This window comes from Bufo bufo, chromosome 4 (assembly GCF_905171765.1).
Source record: "Bufo bufo chromosome 4, aBufBuf1.1, whole genome shotgun sequence".
NCBI classification, from domain to species: Eukaryota; Metazoa; Chordata; class Amphibia; order Anura; family Bufonidae; genus Bufo; species Bufo bufo.
Genome location: NC_053392.1, coordinates 337,451,306 through 337,466,317, shown reverse-complemented (window position 1 = coordinate 337,466,317; position 15,012 = coordinate 337,451,306).

Genomic DNA, 15,012 nt, shown 5'->3' with positions numbered 1-15,012 from the left:
TTTGGATATTTGTCACCTGCTACCTATAGGGGGATTTCGTTATCCATGTTTTTAAACAAATAAATTTTTAGTTTGTTTTAAACTTTATGTATTAGACCGATATTTTTTGATATTAAAGCTATTTTACTATATTTGGTTCCCTGTGAATTGCCGTTCCTGCATTATCAGAAGGGGGTGTTGCTTGCCTGAGTTACACATATATTTTTTGGGCTTTTTAGCCCCCTTTTTGGGACAGAAGGTGGTCCAACAGGCGGAGAACCCCCTGGTATACATTTCTTTCTAGTGTGAGCCCTCTCAATTATACTGTTCTTATCCAACTCTCCCACCTTGATCTCAAATTTTCAGGTATGGGCTCGTCCCATCCGAACTTCTGTCTGCATAATTCTTGTAGTATTTCTTTTGCTCTGAGGATTACTGGGGCCCAATGGATCAAATATAGAAGCCACTGCGGAAAGAATGGTACGTCTAGTTGCAATTTTCTCTTCAATAGATACTTCAAAGAAGAACTTGACATTCTCTACATTCCATCCTAAATTAAGTACGTTCTGGACTGGAAGATGATCATAATTGAGATCTACATTCTTCATTGTTGATGCACGTTCAGAGTCACTGATAAACAACAGAGAGGTACTGGAATCTGAGATGAATTTATGAAAACACAGGATTCCTCTTGCGCATAACTCTTGGCTTTCTTTCACTAGTTTGCATGCAGATTCGGTGAACTCTAGACTTATAAGACCATCATCTACATAAAAGTTTTTCCTCAGAAAATTTGCTGCCTATGGGCAATCCTTTTCATTCTGATTGGCCAGGTACTTCATACCACAATTGGTGCAATCTAGGGACGATGCTGCTCCAAACAAGTGTACTTTTATTCTGTATTCTGCTGGCTCTGTTTCTGTATCTCCATCCTCCCACCATAGGACCCTCAGGAAGTCTCTATCTTCATTCTTCACATGAAACTGGTGGAACATCTTTTCAACGTCACACATGACTGCTACGGAATACTTTCTGAATCTACAGAGTACTCCAGGCAGAGTGTTTATAAGGTCTGGTCCTTTTAGTAGATGATCATTCAATGTAACACCATCGTACTTTGCTAAGCAATTAAATACTACTCTAATCTTACCTGGTTTCTTTGAGTGGTAAACACCTTGATGTGGGATGTACCACACTTCTCCTTCTTTAGGTTGGGTATTAACTTTGTCTGCATGTCCTTCTTCGAGGATACCTTCCATGAATTTCAAATAATCATTCTTGAGTTTGGGATCTCTTTCCATCCTTTTCTTCAAACATTTCAATCTTGCTAGGGTAAGATTTCTGTTATTTGGCAGAAGAGGTCGTTCTCTAAAAGGTAAGAGAATTTCAAGATGACCTTGTTGATTCTGCTGAATACTTTCTTCTAGAGTGTGTACGAACTTTATGTCTTCTTGGGATACACTCTTTTCTTTAGAACTTATGTCTGCAAAGTCGGATTCAAGGATCTTGATTACTTTTGCTGGACCTACAGTTGGTAACTCTTGGACAGATATTCAATGACACAATCCTGTCACCTGTCTTGAGTTTGCGATCTGCTATTTTCCTCCAACAACACCCCATCCTAGATCAGTTTGAACAGTGTAGGGTTCATCCTTTCCTCCTGTGATTACCTTTCATGGTACCAAGGCTTCGGGACAATCGTAACCTTTTAACAGTCCAACACCAAACTCCTTCAGTGGGGATATTTCATGAGATATGACAGATAGGTGCTCCCATTTATTGGCTGTTTCACAGGTAGGTATGCGATCTTGATCTAGAGGTATATCGTCTTTTGTATAAGCTGGAGGTAGATCTAATGTGAAGTTTGAATGAAGTCCTCTAACTCTGTCCTTTGACCCTTTCACTGTTCACTAATGTGTCTCTCCCCGTCATTGTGGTGAGTTTGAGCTTCACTGGTTCTGTAGCTACTTGTAATTTCTTGCAGATTTCTTGATCAATGAAGGTGACATCACTCTGGGCATCCAGTAGCGCATAGGCATATACCTTCTTATGCCTCCTTTTAGGATTTGAAATGCAAACTGGTACAACCATTGATGTGCCGTTGCTTTCTCCTTCCCTCATTCTGCAAGAGAATACCGATACTTTCTTTCCTTTCTCAGTATCTTTAGGTATTGAGGATTTATCTTTCTTTGGAAATTCTTCATGTAGTGGTGTAGGATGGCATCCTTTGCAAACGCTGCATGTGGCCTTTTTCTTACACTCCTTAGTAACATGGCCTTTTCTTAGACAACCAAAACACAGTTGGTTCTCAAGTACAAACCTTTCATTTTCATCTGGGGGCTTCTCCTTCAATTGTTGGCACATGTGTATGGAGTGGTTCTCTCCACAGAACATACACTTGAAGGTAGTCTGAAGATTTGTCAGTTCTGTCTCTCTACTGATCCCAGTAGTGACTTTGAACTTGCTCTCGTAGGTATCTGGACCTTTAGCTGCTGCGTTGGTTGCAAAGCTAGTTGCTCTTGCACATCTTATCTCTCTTGCAGGCCTTTCTTCTAAGGATTTTAAGACGTAAGATGATGTTACTGGATTACATGCTATCCGTGCTTCCTTATTGACGAACTCAGAGAACTCTTTAAAACTTGGGAAGTTTAGTCACATAGCGATTCCATCTAGAAGCCACTTCTTCAGGTAGCTTGGCTAGCATCCTGTGGTTTTCTAGATAGTCGTTCAGTACTTCTAGACCTTGCACATGTGGGATGGCATTACTGCATGCTTGCAGGAAGTCACCATACTCTTGGAGTCTGAAGTGTTCTTTAGGGCCTATTTTAGGCCAGTTATTCAATTACTCTCTAAAAGCTCTTTGTACTAAGAAAAGATGACCATATCGTGCATTTAATTTTTCCCAAGCTTGCTTGTAGGCTTCTTCTTCTTTTCTATAGAAGTTACCTTCAAGAACTTTCTTTGCTTCCCTACCAACATATCTCTGAAGGTAGAATAACTTGTTGACTGGACTGGAGCAATGATGCTCAATGATCATTTCAAAACTTGCCTTCCACTCTATGAACTTCAGTATGTCTCCTAAAATGGGAATGGGAAGTCTAGCTAGGACTGTTCTCTGTTGTCTTGCTGGGACAATGGTTGTAACACTCTCCTGAGCATTCCTGTGACATCTAGGTAAAGAATCGTCCGATTCTATTTTCTCACTTAGTTCTGATATAGGTGAGTCCCTTTCTTTATATTTTCTGGTAGAGATAGATAGTAATTTCACACACCTTTTTCCTAACACTGGACTAGGTCTCTCTTTGTTTTTCTGAGCAGGGATGGAAGGATAATTACTTATTTCCTCACTAAATGCTGGAGATTTCCTTCCATTCTCCTGGGAGCATGTAGGAAAGTAGAAGTCTGCCTCTCCACTTAGTACAGATTTGAACCTATGACTACTCTGATTCATATCCTCTTCGTGTACTCTGAGTCTGGCTTCTATGATCTTAACTTGTTTCTTCCTTTACAGACTTTTCATCTGTTGGCGCTGTGCTTTCATTTCAGCTTCCATTTGATTGCGCGGTGCGTCCATTTCAGCTTCCATTTGATGGCGCTGTGCTTCCATTTGACAATGCTGTGCCTCGATGGCAGCTTCCATCTCAATTTCTGCTCTCTTGACAGCAAGTTGTTCAGCTAATTCCTTTCTATTGACTGAAGTACTTGAGGACTCTGATATGTGGGTGGCACTTCTGCTAGCGAAGGAAGTTACACTTGAGATTGTGGTTCCACCTAAGGACCTAGCATAGTCTCTCATAAAAAAGCTCTTTCATTCTACTTCTTGCTTTAACTTCATCATAGTCAGCTGCAGATGAAAGTTCGCTCATAAGCTTTACTAAATCTTTAGTGTCCATGTTCCATACTATGTCCGGCGAAGGTGTCGTAAACGACCGTACGTTGACATATGCTGCCATAAGCTCTGATTCAGATTCTTCTACATTCTCTACCATATCACTCAAGTTCCTTTTATACTTTCATGTTTTAGCTTTCCACGAATGCCTCTAATGTATAATTTCCATTTATCATACATTTGGGCGAACTTTTTCTCCTTTAATGCTGCTTCTTGCTCCAGATTTTCTAGCATCTTTGGGGTCGGTTTTCTGGCACGTGATAAACATCTTAGTTAATTTGTTTGGACTAGATTTGTTCGAGGCAAAACTAATGCTGCATCAGACTCTTCTAACTCAGACAGGTTCTCTTGCTCTTCCCTCTCTACTCTATCTATCTTTGTATCCTCTAATAGTGGCATGGTAATACTAGGCTCAGACATTTTACTTTCAATGCTATCACAATCAATACAAATTATAAGATGCCTTTCACTTTAAATGAAATAGAGTCCGTGTATTACAAACTGTCCTTTGTCTTTTATTCCAGAACACGAAAATGTCTCTTTATGCCAAGACTTATGTGCAATGATAAGTAATAAAAGGAAAGCTCTGACCATATTCTGAAGAGCAGGAACAAATGTCAGTCTTAAAGGAGACGTGTCTTTTCTTGCTATGATGTGATGCTCTGCGTTGACTTGCGATGCTCTGTGCAGACTTGCGATGCTCTGTGCAGACTTGCGATGCTCTGGCTTAGATACGCTGCTGTAGGCTTTGGGCCTACTGGTGGGAAACTAGCTGGCTGCAGTACGTGGTCTCTCCGTGGATAGCGGTGTGGGCACTCTAGCTATGGAATTTGGCCTCCCACCATGCTTCTCTTTCTCTCTCTAGGGATCGCAGGAGGTTTGGCGCTCTTTCTCTGACTATTTTGCTTTTGCCGTTCTGCCACTTTAAGACTCGGCTGCAGTTTGACTAATGCACACGTTCTATGGCATCTATGGTATTTTTTCAATACGCGCTTCTGGTAATGCTCCGGATCCCCCGTGTGGCGATCAGAGGAGCTGGAGCTTGTGTACGGCAGCCCCTGTCATAGTGAATGACAGGAGGCTGCTGCACAGTGTTTCCTATGGGCCCATGTCTGTAGCCGGGCTCGATAGGAAACTAGTAAAATCATTATAGACTCCAATGCTAGTTAACTACAAAAAGCTTATAGGGGTCCGAAATTGGCAAATTGGTTTCACATTTAAAATTTTCCCAGTATCAAAACGCAAGAAAAACTATTCATATGTGGTATCCGCCAGATTTATACTGATCTGGAGAATCAAGATCACAAGTGAAAAAAAAAACCTGCAAAACTGTGGCAATTTTTTTTTTCCAATTCCACCACCTTTGGAATTTTTTACCACTTCCCACTGCATTTTATGCAATATTAAATGGTTGCATTGGAAAGTACAACTTGTCCTGCTAAAAACAAGCCCTCATGCAGCTATGTGAACAGAAAAATCAAAAAGTTAAGGCTCTGGGAAGGCGGAGAGCACAAAACAAAAATGCAAAAGGGAAAAAAGCCTCTGGGGTAGAAGGGGTTAAAATAAAAACTTTGAGAAAAACTTTTTTTTCTTTGCATCACCATTTTCTGACAGCCATAACTTTTTCATCTTTCTTTATGAGGGCTTTTTTTGTGGATGAACTGTAGTTTTTATTGGTGCCATTTTTGGGGTGCGTGAATTTTTTGATAATTGTTAGGGCCCATTCACACAACCGTATGCCCTCCGAGACATACAGTCCATGAGTGAGCCATATGTCCCGTAGCGGCATTGATCGTGTGCACAGGAGCTCACAGCATCATAGATTATGTGCTTGTTGGGCTGCGAGCGAGACTACTGTCCCATAATCATACGTTTTAGTAATCTATGAAGTTGTGCACTCCCGTGCACACGATCAATGCCGCTCCAGTACATATGGTTCGCTCAAGGACCAAATGTCTCAGAGGGCATATGGTTATGTGTTCGGTGTGTGTGTGTTGTGGGGGGGGGGGGGGGAGGTAACCAAATCCATGTTTTTAGTATTTTTATATTTTATATATTTTTTTAGATCTTTATATAAAACATTTGGATGGCGGGATGATACTGTCTATAGCCTGCAGTACATGGCAGCCTCCCCTTTCTGCCCGCTGTTTCGCCATGTAATAGTGCTTATTATGGCACTTAAAGCGCACACCCTCTGCATATATGAGTAACAAAATAAGCAGTAGTAGAAGGCAGAAAAGCAAGCAGGGGGGCGCAGACAGGGGCCAAGGGGGCACAAACAAAGGCCAGGGAGGCGCACACAGGGGCCAGGTGCACAGAAAAAGGCCAGGGGGCACAGATAAGGGCCAAGGACGCAGACAAGGGCCAGGGGGGCACAGATAAGAGCCAGGGGGCACAGATAAGGGCCAGGGGCGCAGACAAGGGCCAGGGGGGCACAGATAAGGGCCAGGGGCGCAGACAAGGGTCAGGGAGGAGGAACATGATAAAAACCAAAGGGGGCCCAGCATGCATGTGGAACCTATACCCCCTAACCTTCATGGTAGCTGTCATGGCACTTAACAGGTTGAACTTAGTGTTAGGTTCCCGTCTTACAGAGATCGCCTTGACGTGTGGCAGACGATAATTTTCTACAAAATGATTTGCCAAGCATCTCTAATTTAACAAGGTTCCAAGTAGAGCTTCAACATGCAATAAGAAGAAATGAGAGTGAGACAAAACATTTTTTGACCATTCAATTAATTGAAAATAACGATTAAACTGAAACAGGCTGTTTTTCAGCTGATCCAAATTTTAGGACCACATGCCTTTAAAAGGCCAAATCTGTGCAGAGATGTGGATTCATTGTCATTTTCTGTCAGGTAGTCACACGTTGTGTTGGCACAGGCAAAAAAACTCTCCCTTTTTGAAAGTGGTCGGGTTGTTGAACTGCATAAGCAGGGTCTCTCACAGCGCGCCATCGCTGCTGAGGTGGGACGCAGTAAGAATTTCTTAAATGATCCTGAGGGTTATGGAACAAAAAAGTCAAGTGGAAGACCCAAAAAAATTTCATCAGCACTGAGTCGGAGGATCCAATTGGCTGTCCGTCAAGACACTGGACGATCCTCGACCCAAATTAAGACCCTTACTGGTTCTGACTGCAGCCCCATAACCATCAGACGGCATCTGAGACTGAAGGGCTTCAAAAACAAAAAAAGTCTTCAAAGACCTCGTCTCCTTGAACGCCACAGAACTGCTTGTTTGGACTTTGCAAGAGAGCACCAAACATGGGTTAAAATTTAACCTTGATGGTCCTGATGGTTTCCAAAGTTACTGGCATGACAAGCAGATCCCACCGGAGATGTTTTCTACGCGCCACAGTGGAGAGGGCGCCATAATGGTCTGGGGTGCTTTTTCCTTCAGTGGAACAATGGAGCTTCAGGAAGTGCAGGGGCATCAAACAGCCGCTGGCTATGTTCAGATGTTGCAGAGAGCATTCCTCATGACTGAGGGCCCTCGTCTGTGTGGTAACGACTGGGTTTTTCAACAGGACATCTCTACAGTACACAATGCCTGCAGGACAAGGGACTTCTTCCAGGAGAATAACATCACTCTTTTGGGCCATCCTGCGTGTTCCCCTCATCTAAATCCAATTGAGAACCTTTGGGGATGGATGGCAAGGGAAGTTTACAAAAATGGACAATAGTTCCAGACAGTAGATGGCATTCGTGCGGTCGTCTTCACCACTTGGAGAAATGTTCCCACTCACCTCATGGAAATGCTTGCATCAAGCATGCCGAAATGAATTTTGGAAGTGATAAACAATAACGGCGTACATGTTTGGAAGTTGGATTTCTGTTTCGGGGGTTTATTTTTTTTTTGGAGGTGTGGTCCTAAACTTTTGATCAGCTGAAAAACAGCCTGTTTCAGTTTATTCGTTGTTTTCATAAAATTTAATGCTCAAAAAATGTTTTGTCTCACTCCCATATCTTCTTGTTGCATGCTGAAGCTCTACTTGGAACCTTGTTAAGATCCAGCCCCTACTAAATATGATTTTTTTTCCATTTTTCAAGTGGTCTTAAACTTTTGATCAGGACTGTAATACATTTTTGTACTTTATTTGGTTTGCAGAGTGCTGTTGCATTGTATGTTTTGTTCTATGTTGTGTTTTCAGCCATAGCAAAGTGCACCTGCGCATTGGGATGTGCTGACTAACCCCCTTTTTTTCTTTGCAGTTTGTATTGGAGGTGTGGCTGACTCTCCTATTTGGTCGTGCACTCCTGATCAGCCTGTTTGCCTCATAGGCTGATTTTAAATTTGCATGAGTATAAAGCTTAGTTTGCTCTGCATGCATGTTGGTACTTGTAGTCCCTGGATTCAATGGAGGCCATTTTGACACCGAAAATGATAAAAACCAAAGGGGGCCCAGCATGCATGCGGAACCTACACCCCCTGAACTTCATGGTCGCTGTCATGGCACTTAACAGGTTAAACTTAGTGTTAGGTTCCCGTCTCACAGAGATCGCCTTGACGTGTGGCAGACGGGCTCAAATAATTTTGGACAAAATGATTTGCCAAGCAGCTCTAATTTATAAGCATAGCATTAGCAATATAACACATTTTTGTACTTTATTTGGTTTGCAGAGTGCTGTTGCATTGTATGTTTTGTTCTATGTTGTGTTTTCGGCCAGGACCCAGGGGCACAGACAGTGGCCAGGAGGGGCACAGGCCAGGGGGGCACAGACAAGGGCCAGGGACGGGCACAGATAAGGGCCAGGGCCCAGGGGCACAGACAGGGGCCAGGGAGGTGCAGCCAAGGGGGGCACACAGGCAGCGGGCACAGACATGGATGGACGATGAAAGAATGATGATCGACAGGCCGAGCTCCCAATGTTGCCAGCACCGAACTGTATGTAAAGGGGCCTGGCCTGAAAAACTGTATTAAAGAGGACCTTTCATGGGTCCAGACTTTGTTAACTAAGTAGCAGGACATGTAGAGTGGCATCCAGGGATCTCCCTGCACTTACGATTATATCTGGGCGCTGCTACGTTCGCCTGCTGTGGCCCCGCGCTGTATGATAATCATTACTATCGGAGCAGGGAGGAGGAGATTGCCCTTTTTCTCAATGAGCGTTCCTTCTCCCTGGCTGCAGAGCTGTCCAGTTGCAGCACAGAGCGTCACAGACAGGGAGAAGGTGAGCCAGGGAGAAGGAATCTCCTCCTCCCTGCTCCGATAGTAGTAATTTTATCATATAGCGCGGGAGACGGTAACGGGGGCCACAGTGGGCGAACGTAGCGGCGCTCAGATATAATAGTAAGTGCAGGGAGATCCTTGGGCGCCGCTCTACATGTCCTGCTACTTAGATAACGAAGTCCAGACCCATGAAAGGTCCTAGTCTTTAAATAATCTGACCGACACGCTGCCAGGCGCCGGGTTCCTTGTCAGCCTGGGCCCCAAAGCAGCCGCTTACCCTACTTCCCCGGTAGTTACGCCACTGACTGCAAGTGATATCTACTACATTATCTGTAAAAAAGGGGCCACAGGTTGGGGATGGCGCAATACTTGGCTTGCCCCGGGTGCTGGAAACCCACGCTACAACACTGCTTCACACTATTAACATTAGACTCTGCCTATTGAACTTTTAAAGGGTCATCCTTTGACCTGACCCACCCATGTTGCCAGACCTGCAGAGGGAAACATTCTTACCTGATCTCCTTCAGTCCCAGCTGCCTCTAACATGCTGCGATCCCCTGTGTCAAGATCCAGGTTGGCGCAGATCCTTTGCGCTGCTGCAAGCAATGACTGGCCGCATAGATGACATATCACCCAAGCATGGCACCAAAAGAGCCGGAACTAGTGGTGGGGAGCAGGTAAATATGCTTTCCTCCACAGGTCCCACAACATGGGGAGGTCAGGCTGAGGGCCCCCAAACGTGGCCAACCCCTTTAAACTGGTTCATGACAAATAGCTATTGAATGTGATCTGTCAAATTTCCAGAACATATGTTCAGCCTGGTAGGATGGGGTATGCGTCTTCTTCTCAGACTAGTTCTGATAATTTATCCCCTGCTAAGAGACGTGCTCTCAGAGAATTAAGTGCATTGGATGATGTCATTATATGTCAAGCAGATAGGGGGCACAGTGGTGGCATTAGATATAGTATAAAATTTAGCTATGAGGGTCTATGAGAGACCCAATCCGAGTTCCTATGGGAGATTTTAAAAAGTGAAAAAAAGTTTTATAAAACTGTAAAAAAATATATAAAAATTCTAATCCCCCCTCTTTACACAAAATCAAAATAAAGCAATAAAAAATAAACATCATGGGCATCAGTGTGTACAAAAACTGTAATAATTAATATATAAAAATAGTTATCCCATACAGCGAAACTGAAATAAAAAAAGTCTAAATGGATAATTCACAATTTTTTGGTTGCTTCACCTCCCCCAAATTGGTATCAGTAAAAAGCACAGATTTCCCAGCGAACAATGAGCCCTCAGTTAGCCTGTTTATGTCATCTACAGTATGTGGTGTGCAATACTAATAAAGTCAAAACTCGAATCAGAATATTTTGGTCAGATAGTCCACATATGAAAAATAAAAATGTTTCAGCAGCCATCCTACATATTGACATAGTATATTCATTAGTTGTTCAGGAGATTGAACGCGTTAATGACCCCGATAGGGGAGGGGATCACAGAAGAAAGCTCCTAAATAGGGAGACCCTTTGAAAATTTCAGTTAAAAGCCTGCATCCCCTGTGGCTTGAATGAAAAATATTACTTAGACTCCAAGCACATCACCATATTTCCTGTCCGTATCCGATCCGCATTGTTTGCAGAACGCATGCAGACTCATTCATTTCCATGGGGCCACAAAAGATGAGCACAGCACTCCGTGTGCTGTCCGCATCTGTATGTCCGTTTTGTGGTCCTGGAAAAAAAAAGAAAATGTCCTATTCTTTTCCGTATTGTGGACAAGAATAGGCATTTGTAACATACTTCAGGACTTGTGGAAATGCAGGATGCACAGGGCCGGTATCCGTGTGTTGAAGATCCGCAATTTGCATGAGGCCTAAATGTTACACTATTAGTCCGTTTTCACACCAAAATGATGTATTATGTTGTTCTAGTAACATCATGATTTAGTGCTTTTTTATATTTTTGTTTGTGCATTTGCCTATCATGTGATACCAGTTGTGTTTAATGAGTGTTCACACCTGTGAGCACCAGCATAGTTTTCTCTTCAGCTATATATACTTGTATTTGAAGGTACAGAGGTTAGTCATAAGTAAGGATCAATGTGCATAGATCGGAAATGCGAAGACACTCTGTTGTCCTGTTTTTCTGCTTTTAAGACGCTTTAATAAAGATCTCTGTTTTATTGGACACTGAATTTCCCTTTTGTCCTTCAACATTTCTACGTGTTTCATCTTTTCTTCTGTGCATCCTAGCAGGTATGCTGGACTGATTCTGCCTTTCTCTACAATAGGGTATGAAAGGAATCCATGTTTTTATATGTTAAAACTAAATCTGCTTTCTGTTAAAGTTTCATTTCTCTGTTAGAAACTAACTCTGATTGCTGTTAAGTATCTTTTCTCTGTAACCCTGAATTTTATCTCTTTGGCACTACTCCCGGACAATATTCCTAATATAGAAGTTCAGTTTTTGTTTCTCTTTTACTGTCTGTAGAATAGAACGTGTTAATATGATAGGTTGAATAAACAACTTACGTTGATATGCTAATAAAGGGGGTAAAACCCCCTCTATATAACCTGTGTGCATTAAAAATAAACTTCAGAGTGTTCATTCAGTACATCATTGTTGTGTCTTTTATTCTCTACTGAGTGAAGCGCTCTCCTGACGTCAGAACAAGACTCAAACCAAACCGATACTAGAAGTTTGGTGCCAGGGGTACCAAGTGGGACGTTGAGATTTCCTAACAGTTTGGGGGCTCGTGTCCGGGATCGAGAAGGTCATCCTCGGGTCCGGTGAGAAAAGACATCTGTTATTGTCCTCTGGCCGATCCGAGGGCCACGTCTCGATCTAGTAAGTAGAACATACAACTTCTAGTATAATTACTGTATCAGGGAGACAGGGAACAGACTCCGGGAGTCTGGGGGAGTGACCCGGGGACTCCGGGAGTCTGCCGTGAGGATCACTCAGAGAAAATATAGTGCGCACTAGATAATATTGTCTCAGGGAGACAAGGACGGAGCTTGGTTTGACTCTTTTTAAAGTTCTTTTAAAGTTGTTTTAAAGTATAACAATATTAGAGTTGAGATAAGGATACTGACGTCCGGATGGTAAGTGTACGGACTGAAGTTCACTATTTGCATAGAGTTTTAAGGACATTGCATTGTTGTTTTACTGTGTTGCGGAGGTCTGCAAATTATATGTTTGATGAAACTTTCTGATATTTTGTGATCAGACCTGAGTCCTTTGCCTAGTTGACAGAATTAATTTGTCGGAGCCTTATCGGTTCAGTACAGCCAGTCCTAGGAAAGTAGCATTATTAAAATATCAGACGGAATGGGGGCACAAGGGTCTAAAAAATATTACCCCAAACCTGAGATGGGAGAAACATGCAAAGTTTATGTTGCACGGAGTAGTCCCACAAATTACTTCCTAGTTAACCCATGGGAGGATAACTTAGCTGGATGGACTGAGTTCATGCAAGCTGCTAGCCCCTTTCCCAGGGACGGCGATAATAGCCCGTACCACATGGACATGATAAAGGGTCTTTGTCTGGGAGACAAAGAAGCATGGCCACATTTTGACCATGACCCGTCCTAGGATATGGATTACATGATACAAGGGGGGAGGGAATCCTGCAGAGTAAGCGATGTTATATGTGTAATATTATTATAGAAGACCAAGAATTGTTCAATAATTTTCTTTCCCAAGCAGTGTAATGTGAGAATCCAGCTTTTAACAAAAATTATTATATATGTACAACATTAACTAAAACCACCTGGCATATAAGATGATTTGGGTTTAACAAAATTACTGTATGATTATAACATGTATATTGTCTTCTTATAAGAGTTGATTAATCACAGAGTGAAGACCAGAAAACATTGGAAAACACAGAACAAACAGCGACATAGACCATCAGCAATTCTGGGTGTGGTTATCTGTTTTCAGGAAAGCTGTGTTTGTCTGCGCTGCAAGTTTTGGGATGAAACAAAGAAAATTGTGTGTCTGGGTTGGAAGACAAATGATTCAGTGGAATGTGAATGGGTGTGGCTTTGAGTTGTAGTGGAGTTGAAAATGTGTGAAGACTGATGGATATTTTTAGCAGAGCTGTGCATGCAATTCAGTTTTTATGTATAAGGGCGAGGTTATGAGCTGTTTGTGAAAATGAGTACATGAAAATGTGAATGTGTATGGAGTACGATATTTGTTTTCATATAATATGCGCATTGAGAATCTTATTTTATTTTTCTTGGAAGTTTTTTGGTTTTTATTGGTGCCAACAGTGTTGATCAAGCTGTAAATTTTTTTTAAATTGAAGTTAATGAAAAGTTTTTTTATGGGCCCTTTGTGTGTTCATGTCTGTATTGTCAGATCTGTTTGTTTCAATGTTTGAAGTTACGTGTTACATGTTAAGTGTTGTGCTTAACATCAGAGCTCTGTTCTTATGGATAACTGGGACACTACTGACGAACAGAAGGAGGACCACAACGTCCGACTAAAAGGGGTGGACTTAGATGACAGAGTAGGATTCATGGTAGATAGCAGTGCAACCTCAAGTGTGTTAAGTAAAGATTTGTTCATTAACCACCTCCCGACCGCCTAACGCACGGATGCGTTCGGAAGGTGAATGATTCATTCCTCCTGGACGCATCCGTGCGTCATCTCGCGAGACACGAGATTTCCTGTGAACGCGCGCACACAGGCGCTCGCGTTCACAGGATCGGAAGGTAAGCGAGTGGATCTCCAGCCTGCCAGCGGCAATCGTTCGCTGGCAGGCTGGAGATGCGATTTTTTTAACCCCTAACAGGTATATTAGACGCTGTTTTGATAACAGCATCTAATATACCTGCTACCTGGTCCTCTGGTGGTCCCTTGTGTTTGGATCGACCACCAGAGGACACAGGCAGCTCTGTAATATGTAGCACCAAACACCACTACACTACACCCCCCTTGTCACTTATTAACCCCTTATTCACCCCTGATCACCCCATATAGACTCCCTGATCACCCCCCTGTCATTGATCACCCCCTTGTAAGGCTCCATTAAGACGTCCGTATGATTTTTACGGATCCACTGATACATGGATCGGATCCGCAAAACACGTACGGACATCTGAATGGAGCCTTACAGGGGGGTGATCAATGACGGAGGTGATCACCCCATATAGACTCCCTAATCACCCCCCTGTCATTGATCACCCCCCTGTCATTGATCACTCCCATGTAAGGCTCCATTCAGACGTCCGTATGTTTTTTACGAATCCACGGATACATGGATCGGATCCGCAAAACACATACAGACGTCTGAATGGAGCCTTACAGGGGGGTGATCACCCCATATAGACTCCCTGATTACCCCCCTGTCATTGATCACCCCCCTGTAAGGCTCCATTCAGATGTCCGTATGTTTTTTACGGATCCACGGATACATGGATCGGATCCGAAAAACACATGCGGACATCTGAATGGAGCCTTATAGGGGGATGATCAATGACAGGGGGGTGATCACCCCATATAGACTCCCTGATCACCCCCCTGTAAGGCTCCATTCAGACGTCCATATGTTTTTTACGGATCCACGGATACATGGATCGGATCCGCAAAACACATACGGATATCTGAATGGAGCCTTATAAGGGGGTGATCAATGACAGGGGGGTGATCACCCCATATAGACTCCCTGATCACCCCCCTGTCATTGATCACCCCCCTGTCATTGATCACCCCCCTGTAAGGCTGCATTCAGATGTCCGTATGTTTTTTACGGATCCACGGATACATGGATCGGATCCGCAAAACACATACGGACATCTGAATGGAGCCTTATTAGGGGGGTGATCAATGACAGGGGGGTGATCACCCCATATAGACTCCCTGATCACCCCCCTGCCATTGATCACCCCCCTATCATTGATCACCCCCTTGTAAGGCTCCATTCAGACGTCCATATGATTTTTACGGATCCACTGAT